General features: G+C 30.9%; 2 long non-coding RNA genes across 4 annotated transcripts; one reads left to right on the top strand and one right to left on the bottom strand.

The window, feature by feature from the left end:
* Window positions 1-2,412: 2,412 nt before the first annotated feature.
* On the bottom strand, window positions 2,413-10,241 carry LOC101266199 (uncharacterized). 3 transcript variants are annotated; one of them, XR_738871.4, is made up of 5 exons: window positions 9,808-10,241; window positions 9,490-9,576; window positions 8,485-8,599; window positions 6,251-6,361; window positions 2,413-2,768 (listed from the first exon to the last, which is right to left on the bottom strand). It is a non-coding gene; the product is annotated as an uncharacterized lncRNA (long non-coding RNA). The 3 variants fall into 3 exon arrangements; XR_183347.5 differs by having other exon boundaries at window positions 9,853-10,240; XR_003244723.2 differs by having other exon boundaries at window positions 9,490-10,237.
* A 324-nt stretch (window positions 10,242-10,565) lies between these two features.
* On the top strand, window positions 10,566-11,516 carry LOC109119115 (uncharacterized). Its single transcript, XR_002026321.3, has 2 exons — window positions 10,566-10,700; window positions 10,848-11,516. It is a non-coding gene; the product is annotated as an uncharacterized lncRNA (long non-coding RNA).
* The last annotated feature ends 338 nt before the right edge of the window (window positions 11,517-11,854 follow it).

Below are 11,854 nucleotides of genomic sequence, written 5' to 3'. Positions count from 1 at the left end.
TAATTTTAGCCTCAAGAATGGTGAAAATGAGTAGGATTTGTCTAGTCTTGTTATTTATCTCTAAAAATAAAAAAAATGTCAAATAAGGTCGTTTAGGGGTTTATTAACAACATTAAGTCGTGTCTGGACAGCCACAACGGCAACATCCTGCTGTAGTATCTCCGCCGGAGCAGCAGAACTCCTCGCTAGGGCGGGATTATCGAACCAGTGAGCTATTTCAAGAATTCTGAAATCCTCATTTCACAACACACCTCTAACCCACGACGCAAGATACCCTTTACGCTAAGATCGATTACGAGAGTTCTACTCACCCAAATTGAATTTCATAAAGTCGTATGAATTCTTTAATGAGTTATCTATCTACACGTAAATCAAAATCATAAATCATTCACCTAATTTCCACCATATTTTCATGCACCTTTAATGACTCTCATTTTATCCGAATTTGGACTAGGCTGGGAATTTTGAAGTTACTACCAAAGAATTTTTCGACCCCAAATTTTTTTCGTTGGATTTTCTATTACGACGGAACTCATTCGTTACAATAAATCTTATAAGTATGATTTTTTTTCTTTCTTCTACTTTATTAATTTCTCGAATTGTTCATGTAGTCATGATTTTCATTTTATTTAGATTTTAGGTGCAGTGATTAAGTTAGCTTTGAATATTTCAATATTTGAATTCTATTTATTTATTTTCTTTATTAATTGTGTCTAGCCTATTAATTTTACTAATTTCCCCTTCGAAGTATAATCAACACTCAAAAATATTTGTGGAGGATTCAAGATTTGGTTTGGCATAGCACAAGTGTCATGGATAGGGGTAAGAAACTTTTATCATTTCATAATATATGATTGTGATAATTACTCATGAGTTTAAAACTTATTTGTGAATTAGTTAATGATTTAATGGTTGCTACTGAAAGATTAAATATTAATTTCTTCTTCGAGGAATTCAAATATCCCTTCTCAGGATTTGATGGATTCAGCAAGGTATAGCAAAGAGTATATTGTTGGTGTTGAATCAATCCTAGATTTTGCTTACTCTTATGGAGATCCTTAAGGAGAGGAAATTCAGTGTCAATGTGCAAAATGTTTTAATATTCGTTGGACTTGAAGGAATATAGTGTATGATCATCTAATATGCTATGGATTTGTTAACTATTATACTAGATGGATCTATCACATGGAATGAGATACCAAGTTGAATGTTGACGATGATATGGATTACTCGCATGATGATATTGATGGGTTGCTGAATGATCAATTTAGAAATGTTGCACACGCTGAAGGAGTTTATTATAGTCCAAATGAAGATGCCAAGAAATTCTACAACCTAGTTGAAGAGGCAAGCCAAGAATTATATATTGGTTATACATTATTCTCTAAATTATCATTCACAATTCGCTTATATTTATTAAAGTGTCTATATGGATGAAACAATGAATCATTCACTTGTCTTTTTAGAGTTTTTAAAAGAGGAGATGCCCCAGTTGAACATGTCTCCGTCTTACAATAAAACCAAGTCTATTGTTAAGAATCTCGGTCTTGATTATGAGAAATTGTTGCATGTCCAAATGCATGTTGTTCAGGAATGATCATAAGGATGATGAATTTTTTTCATACTTGTGGAGCTTCACGATATATTAAATTTATTGAAGTTGATAGTGAGCTTGAGCATTAAAAAACCATCGAGTTTCAACAAAGACTTTGAGACACTTTCCATTAATTTCTAGACTTAAAAAGTTATTTATGTGCTCTAAGATGGTAGATTCTTTAAAGTGGTGTTAAGTCGTATTTTAACTATCTTTAGAAAAATCACTTTTTGAAATGTTCTAAGTATAAAACAATTTGAGAAAAGTGCTTAGAAAAGAGTCGCCAGTTAATTTTTTAATAAATGAACAAAATTTAATTTAAAGATTTTAACAAATTAAATTTTTATAAATATAGCGGAAATGGTAAAAGATTCTTATTTACGCTTCAAGAAGATTTTTAAGAAATTTGAAGCGTTCGCTAACATGCGGTTATCTTACGACTTTGTTGTATATATTTTGACTGCTTTTTAGGATAATATTTATAAAGTTAATTTACAATAAACTTGAAAGAATAGTTACGCAAGAATAAATTTTTTTCACTTCTAAGAAAAGGAGATCTTAATTGAAATATATAAATTAAAGAAACTATTACAATTTAAACAAAAAAAAAGATCAATTAAAATTTATTTAATTCATTCTTAAATAATAATTTAAACCAATTTGAGTAACTAAAGCATGAAAATCGTTTTAAATTAAAGGAAGGATAAAAGATTTTGCCTAAATATAATCAATACAAATAGAAGAGTTGATAAAAAAAATTAACTAACGTAAAGAATATAGTTTGTCTTTTGGGGGATTATTTAATTCTAAAGTTAGAGTTAATAAAAATTAGTCAATCATAACAAACAATTAGAAGAGTAAAGAGAGAATGAAAATGGGCCCCTTCTTGGGCCAATTTCACTGCAATTTTTTTAATCTTTAACCAAATTTTCATTTTTGTATACATCGAATGTATATCAATGTATATCAGCTTTTTCCATGTATCCTACTCTCGGACACATGTATTTTTCTCAACTCTGTATTTTTGCATTTTTGGCCACATATTTGATGTATAACGAATGTATTTAGTGTATATTTAATATTCAGACACCTGCAATCTGGATTTCCAATCCTGTATTTATGTTCTATTGCTTTGCCTGACTCAATAAAGTTGGTTCTTTGCCCCAACGATGAGCTGCAAGGATAGGAAATGACAGTCAAAAATTGACTCTAGGCAAGTTTCACATGCAAATAAAGAGTGACAACAATTAGCATCTGAAATAATAAGAGTGACAGTGTAGCAAAGACAAATTATCACAACAGCTTCTACACTAATACACAGTAACTAACTTGATTGAATCTAACAACATGGATTTAGGTAAAGGAGTACAAATTCTAAAGATGCTAAAATCCAAGTCATGCTAATCATAAAATAATGACCAATTAAGCTAATGTTTTTTAAAAAAATCCACAACAACTAAGAAAAGTCAGCAGCAAACCTATGAATTAATGGAATAAAACTAAGCCTCCTTTCTTAAACATAATCAAGCCATTAAAGAAAATTAACGAAGTATGACAGATTTTACATAGTTTCCGGACATGAATAGGAATGGAATCTTAACATTCAGAGACTATTTTTTGGAACTATCTTAACACAAGGTTTACATGAAGAACATTTTAAGGCCGATTTGTAAAAAAACACGACAAGAAACAACATAAGTTAAAAGTATAAATATAATTGACATTATTGAAAATGTTAGGTATGAGAGAAAAGAGACACGACAAAATATTATTTTTTCTTGGTCGAATTTAGACACTTTAACTAAGAATGTAAGAATTCTATCTATCATGAAAAATAAAAGTATTCTTATGATAATATTGAAGTTGGGTATGGAAAAATAATGTTAGGGTACTTATGATAAACTACTACATCTTACAAAGTCAGTCAACTTATTTGATTATTTTTTCACTAAAATTTATTAATATGAATTTTATTTAAATCAAAATTTGAAAAAATAAAAGAATAATTATTTAAACTATTTTAATGACTTGACCAACTAAAAGTATAGCATTCATTTATAGTTACTCGGTAATGTTATTATTACATCAACTAATAATAATAATAATAATAATAATAATAATAATTATCCTAAATTAGACAGTAGGGTTCTTTATCAATTAACACTATTCAGCTAAAACTCCAAATTATTACTTTACTTTACTACTATAGAGAAAGGCCCAATTAGACCAAGGATCAGATAGGCAACTGAGTTTCAGTTTCAAAAGGGAGAAAATATCACTAGAACGAGGTTCAGGGAACATATCCGCACTTCGCGCGAGGATTAATTAATATGTGGTAGGAAGTTATTTCTTGTGGATGTATTATATGATTATATTATTTGAGCATATCATTTTGTTTTCATTTGAAATTATCATACATGATGAAACTTATGAACTTTAGTATCTATTTAATGAGAATAATACATTGTTAATGAATAAATTTAGAATATATACTTTGTTAAAAAGTTTTTTTTATTGCTAAAATATATATCGATTTACATCAAATACGGCATATCATTATTTATTAGATGATGGTTAGAGAATATATTTTCTGATCATAATTTATATTGATTGTTTGGGGGCGATCCTTATTTGTCTTATTCATTGTAGTATTTCTGTATAAGTTTCACGAATGGAAAGAAGGTTAATGTTGAACGATGATGTTTTTAACCTTAGAAACTAAAATAAATAAATAAAAAAACACTCGTTTTTGCGAAGGTGAGTACTCTAACTTCTGAGACAGATTAACTTTTAAGAATCACTGAACATATCATGCTTAGTTGCACTCATCATGTCGAGCTCCAACATAGAGAACCCATATAAGTAATAACGCATAAAATAGAACACAACTCCTCTCATTTCCATCTTGTTAAGCATGAATAGGTCTTTGCAATACTCAATGCAGTTCACTTAATAAGATTCCTTGTTGCCTTTCCTATCCGACTGCCTGATTTTTTTTTAATAATCTGCAATATGTTGTTATCTTCTTCAACAACATAAACCCAAAATTGATTGTAACAACAACTACTTATATGTGTTTAGTCTTAGTCTTAAGGCAACTTATGGAAGACCTACTTGAAACTATTCTTCAAATGCAACTGGCGGAAGGAAATTACAAGTAACTAAGTTATTTTGTTCGGAAGTTATCTCGTGGATGGGGTGGATACCATCATTTGACAGGTGTATAAATACCTAAAGAATCTCCTCTTCAACAACACAAATCCAAAAGTGAATGTGACATCAAATACCTCTATGTGTTAAGTTTTATAGTTAAAGACAACTTATGAAAGACAATTTTAAGAAACTAAGTCATCCATGGTTAAATATCCACTTAAATTACAACTTACTGATAAATAATATGCAGCTCTATATATTCTCATGTATTTAACACTTCCCATTCTAATTTAATGAAAAACTACCAGCCGGGAAGAATTAACTCATCTATATTTTTATTTCTGAAGTTATCTTCTTTATTTGCTCACGATATGGAGGTACCCTTCACTGAAATTTTCATATATAGCTTGCAGGCCTCTTTTGTGGGCTAATTAAGCTTGCTTATATGTCATAGTTATCCCATACTCTATTTTAATTTTGCAATTAGAAGTGGCTGTAAAATGAATAGTAGGAAAGAGTACACTCTGTACGTACGGCTAGATAGCAAGCACCAAAGAAATGAATTGTGCAACATGGGAATTGATATAGGGATATATAATTGAAGAAGAAACAGATTCGATTTTGTTGACAGTGACATCATATGCAAACAATGAAATAGATTAATAATATAAGTTGTCTAAGGTTGGATAAAACCATACAAGTAAGAAAATATCACTACGGACATCATGGAGCTACTTATTAAACTAAACTTAAAATGGTAAAAGGACGAAATAACTTAACTAAGCTCAAATGTGGCTAGCTATTATACTAAAGTGTAAATTATAAAAGGACGAAACAACTAAACTTAGCTCAAAAAACAGAAAACAATCAGAAGCAACAATTATCCCTCTACATCTTTAACTTATTTGTGTGATGAACACTTATTCCTAGTCATTTATGACCAACAATAATCCCTTTACTTCTTGACCTTATTTGTGTCTTGAATGCTTAATTCCTCATCATCTATGATTAGGTTTCTTCGTTTTCTACTCTTAGCACCATTAATTACATGTACTTCATCCTCATAATCTTCCAAGTCAGTCAACAACACATCAACAGATACCTGATTGTTCTTCAAAAAGTAAATTTATCAACATATTTATTAACCATGTTAATCCTTAAAATGATTTGAATTTTAACATTAAATGTAATTACCATCTGTTTGGTCAATCTGTTGGTTCCCTATATACACCTCAATGTCAAAGTATTCAGGGTCATTATTTTTAAAATAGTTGTTAGGAACGCGCGATGCGCAAACATGTTGAGAGACTAAATTAAGATTACAATCATATAATCCCTAAATCATTCGTTCTTTAAACCCCAAAACTGAAATCTATTAAATTAAGAAGACCCACCAGAGAACTCACACAAAAGTAAGTGGTAATGTAGAAACACTGATAGGAAACAAGATGTTAGAATATGTACATCAAACCTACTAAAAATGGTGAGCAACACAGATCATACCTCAACAGGCCATCCATCCACCACAAATACATCTAATGAGTACCCATCAATTGTTGAGAAAACATGAGCTTCTCGGATATTAAGCCCTATGTCAGAAAGTAAAGCAGAGAGCTAGAATAGGAAGCAGTTAGTTATAGAACATGACATCACATTAATCAAGGAAAAAGAATTATAGCCAAAGCCAAATGAATACAATTCCAAGGAAAAGAATTATAACCATCGATCTCAACATAACATTATCCAAAACCGCCAGGATATAGGCATTCAAAGAAGACTTTTAGCATGAAGATCATGTTCTCAACATAACATAATTTGATTCTTCAAATTTACAAAGTGAATAAAGACAATCAGTGTCGGTAGAAACTACAAGAATAAGAAAAAAAATCTCAAAAAACTACAAAGAGAAGCAAAAAGAAAATAAACAAATTATTTTTTTTATTTGGTTTGCCCTTACCTATACTTCGAAAACCACAAGCTATTTTTAGGCTTTTAGCGTCATTGATCCAGTATTAAGTTATTAGCCCAAACCACATTTGAACAAAAAACAAAAATCAAATCTGTTATGGCTTTTCAGTAGGTGCAACATTTATTAGAACAACGTTATTATTATTATTTGATACTCCTCAAAATAATTTGATTTGTAATTTTACAACTATCTAGAATATAACTTTTGGAAGAGGGTGAATGTTTGTTGAGAATACTATTCCACAGAATCTTATTAGATTTAGGAAGAGATTAGTAATGGAAGAAATTTTGTAGTCTCTTTCGATTTAAATAAGCTGCCCTGGAAGCAAAACAGACTTGTGACTTGTCTTTATAGGAGCACTCTTGGTATATATATATATGTGTGTTGAATCAGTGACGAATCCAAAATTTAGAGTAGCAGGTTCTGTTCTTAATCCGTTAATCGTATCTGTGTTATTCCTCCCCAGACATATTAATAATCAGAGCTAGACGCATACAGCAGATTCTGAATCAGTTGTTGGGATTGAAGTTAACACAGTATGATATGCTTTGTACATTTTTTGTTTATTAGGACTTACATACATCTTGTAAATTACTAATTTCCTAGAGTACTTTGTTGTACTAAATTTCATAGAATAGTTTTTTGTTCAGAGTACAATACAGTAAGAGATGGTTTAATGAGGGAATAAATATTAGGTTCATCACTATCTTTCGTGTATATATACGTGTATGAATGGACGTTATGATAACTTGGTTATGAAGATAGCAAGACAATGTTCTAACTTAATTTGCAGCTTCTTGAGCGTGAGAATTCATGATTCTCAACTCACTTCATAGACTATTGTTATTATGCATTGTGTGTGTCTGATATATTATCATTATCTCCCTCTATTATTAGTATTATTATGTCTCGCCACTCTTTTCTTTATTAACTAGAAAAATACAAACATGCTCAGAATAGGCCAAACTTCTTAAGGCCAGAAACTCTCAGACAGAGATGTGGACAACTTTAAAAGTTAAGAATACAAAGTACTGCATAGTAAAAAAAAACCCATCTACTTTTTTTAAAAAAATGAATGCATTTTGGAAGTTATCTATCTCAAACTATATAATTCATATAACCAAGAATTGTAAAGATGAAATAAAATTAATCGATTAGTAGTCTAAACGAAAAATTGTTGTTATTTGACTTACTTATGCTAAGAATATTTGGCCGATTCACACAAATTCACTCTTTGAATTACTTTTTGAGTTACTTTTTGGGTTGAGTTATTTATCTTCACACTATATTGTATGATGTTTGAGTTAGATCCATCCCAATTATTTGTTCATTAATGTTGGCCCCGTATTATACTGTCCAAGCTCAAGTTAATGACTCCAAAAAAGTGTTTAGAAATTTTTGGAATGCAACTCGGCAATACTTTACCACTACAATAAATATGTCAATGCAGATGACGTTTTAATTTGAAATGGTCTTTGACTAAATACATTGCTTTAATTTACAGATAGAATTAAAGATGAAACACAGACACTCCATGTCAAAAAATTCAGAAAAATAAATGAAAACATATAGAAAAACTCTGCTTTAACATTTTTAGGCCACAAAGGTGAAGTGATATCAATGATTATATACCTTCAGCATCAAGCAATACGCCACAATTGGGTTATACATTGAAGAAAATAGAAATCCAACTAAGAGTTCACACACTTGCAATATATATTTATGAAAAGTTTAGACAAATACATCAGAAAATATTCAGATAAAATACCTGAACTTCCAATTCTTCATGCAAATAAGCCAACGTCACAATATTCAAGTTTGTCAAGATTTGGGTGATCTACCACTCCCAGAAATTGCACTTCTGCTACCCATTGTTTAGGACCCTACATAACAATTAGAGGATCAACATAAAACTACAGTTTTCAGTAAGATAAAAAAAATTAAGTAATTTAGCTTCCAAAATAGAAGAGTACAGATTTAAGTTCGCAAAATCTAGAAAAGCAAGTCACATCAACCATAACTTGTTGCCAAGTAATGCCGAAATCCACAACTTCCAACGAATGGAAGAAAGTACAAAGATTGCCAATGTTTTCATGATGCTCGTTACACTTTACGGACATTTATTTTCTATTTAACAAATTTTTACTTGAAATGGGAGCTTCTCATATATTCAAATCAAGTTTGTACAAACTGCTAGCCATACTGAAATGATCCACATTTGAGCGGCAATTAAATGATCAAGCGGAAACTAACATAGCAAAAAGTGAGTTGGAAATAGTATTTACAGCAAAGTGCAATGAGCAAACATACATGCAAATGGAACAAAAAAGGTGTGTGTGTCAAAGATATTGGAATATAGCTTGAACCATGTTTTATCAGTCCAAAGCAATGTCTCCCCTGCAATTTTATCACACTTGTTCATTCGTATAGTCCAAAGAAATGCAGCCACAGTCATTTAGATTAGCTCCAATATCATTTTTCTCTTTTCCTTCTTACCAGATTGAAGAACTCTTATTTTAATAGCCCTATTTTAAAATCAAACACAGACGCATCCAAATCTTATATACACCTCAATGTCAAAGTATTCAGGGTCAATTACGCACCTTCTTATGTATGTTAAAGATCAATTAGATGGTTGAAATATGTAAGCAAAATAATTTCAAATGAATTCCAATTTAGTAGCACCTAAGATTAACTATCATAAAAGTATCTAACTATTATTTTGTAAGAAGATGACATAATCAAACTAATTAAAATAAGATGAGTGACTTACTAATTTGTAACAATGTAGACTTTCCCTTTTTTCCCGGTTCGCACAAGCTTTCCATATCACCGATTCCATATAAACAACCAACCACATCTACAGATAAGGAAGACGTTTTGCTAAAAATGAGGTAGTCATTTAAAATTTTTAGTCAAACACACTGTATATAAATATCGACTTGATAAAACACTATTATTTTATATATATAAGAAGAATTAGGATATGAAAGGCCACAAAAATCAATTAAGATTAATACAAATTAAAAACATGACAATTACAAATCATGAAGATCAAAATAGAAACCTAACATCAAAACATAATACATACCTTATGAAACTTATGAAGTTGGGAAGGAGAAGATTGGCTACTTACTTATGAAGTTGGGAGGGAGAAGATTACCATTGGTGTTGTATTTAGCTGAAAATAACGACCCAAATTCTTGAAATTGCTCACCAATGAGTACAGAAAAGAATGAGCCCATCTCCATTTCTAGCTCATACTCAACTCCAAGAATTAGCAAGAAGGTTTTAATATGGAGATAGATTTAGGAAGATTAAGAGACGATTTGAAAACGGAACGAACCATATGGATTATTAAAATTAGTGTTGGTAATCAAACCTTTTGAGGAGGATGAAAACATAAAAGGAGGATTTGCCTGCTTTCTTAAACTATGCCCAAGGATGATATTGTTGCCGTTTGCCTTCTGTAATGTATTAAATTGGATAATTAAGAAGATGTTAGTGGGGGCTAATTAATTAATTATTGCTATTTAGTGTGATATTTTAAATGAGGGGTTACTTTTATTTTGGATAAAACACAGATTTTTATTTAATTAAAAATATAAAATAAGAATTTTCAAATGGTGGCCATTGGGGGCTGCCACATCAGCGGTTTTGGATTCACATTTATATATATATATATATATATATATATATATATAGAGAGAGAGAGAGAGAGAGAGAGAGAGAGAGATTAGAAGAAGGCTATTTCAACATGTCTGTGTCATCACATTTAAGGTTATTTTTGTCATTTCAATATTCAAATATAGCTAGGTGTCTTGCTTTTGTGTCTTGTCCTTTCAATGCTTTATTATAGATTAGGTGTCTTGTGCAGAGATATTGTCAATGACACATCATTAGCTTCATCTTTCAACTTTCTTCCTTTATTGCTTTTTACTTGATTGATGAAAATCTCTTCTATGTTTTTCCCATTCATCCCAGGTAAGGCTCCTTCAAATTTTTTCTTTGATTTCTCTAATGTTTTATTTTTCCCTAAACTTTGATGGTTGTTTTTTCCTTCTTCTTGCTGTAATCGTTATTCTCTATTTGTTCCCTCTTCTTCGCCACTCCTCCGGCGACGAAAACCAGCTGCTCCGACTACAACTCTGGCGAATTATCCCACAACGGTCAACGCTCACCCGAAGTCCGTTCTACGGTGTGCTTCAACTTCATTTGATGAATCTCAGAATAACGAGGAAGCTTAAGCTGAGTCATTATCGATTTTACCCTCCGATATCAGGGACAAAAATGACATTTCCATGTCGGAAAACTTCTGCGATTTACCACCGTTCGAGAGTTTCTTCCCCAATGATTTGTTTCAGTTCGAGAACCTTGTTACCATATCCGACTTGTTTTTTGAACCGGATACTTTACCCGACTGCAATAACATGTTATTCGGATCAAGTACTACTGATTATGGTTTTGGATCTTCATCCTGGCCCGTAGAGGACTTCTTTCAGGATTTCGGAGATGTATTCGGGTCTAACCCGCTTGTGCCTCTTTGATTTCATCAGCAGATTAATCGGCGATAAGTATAAATGGTTTAATATTCATAATTTTAAAATTTAATTTTGTGTTCAGTTACCAGTTTTGTTTAAATTTTTTAATTAATGTGAGTGATTAGTGAGTAATTAGTAATTAGTAGTATTAATATGTCAGCTCCGTCACATTAACGGTGATGCTGATGGATGAGATTTTGCGGTACAGTGTTGTTTTGGTGTTTTGTGCTTCGTTAATAACAATAAACGACTTTAGCAATTATTAATTATTCACTAATTATTATTTTAATTGCTAATTAATTATTGATTTTTTTTAATTGTGAAGGGGTGGGGTGGGGTCTGATAAAGGCACGTGTACGGACACATGACTTTAGTAGCAAAAGAATTAGGTGAAAGAATGAAATGGCATAAATGCTAACCTGCATTCACACATGTTTAGCCTTAACACATTCTCATCCTTCAAATTTTATAATTCGTTTTGTTAGATATTCCATATGTGTATTCAACATTTGAATTTAACAAGATACATAATATGTAAATCGAATACATTAAAAACTAATTCCAATACATTAAAAATTAACTCAAATATATTATAAA

The sequence above is a fragment of the Solanum lycopersicum genome, chromosome 12 (assembly GCF_036512215.1).
Source record: "Solanum lycopersicum chromosome 12, SLM_r2.1".
Classification (NCBI taxonomy): Eukaryota; Viridiplantae; Streptophyta; class Magnoliopsida; order Solanales; family Solanaceae; genus Solanum; species Solanum lycopersicum.
Note: the sequence above shows the minus strand (reverse complement) of the source record. Positions and strands in the feature narration are given on the sequence as shown.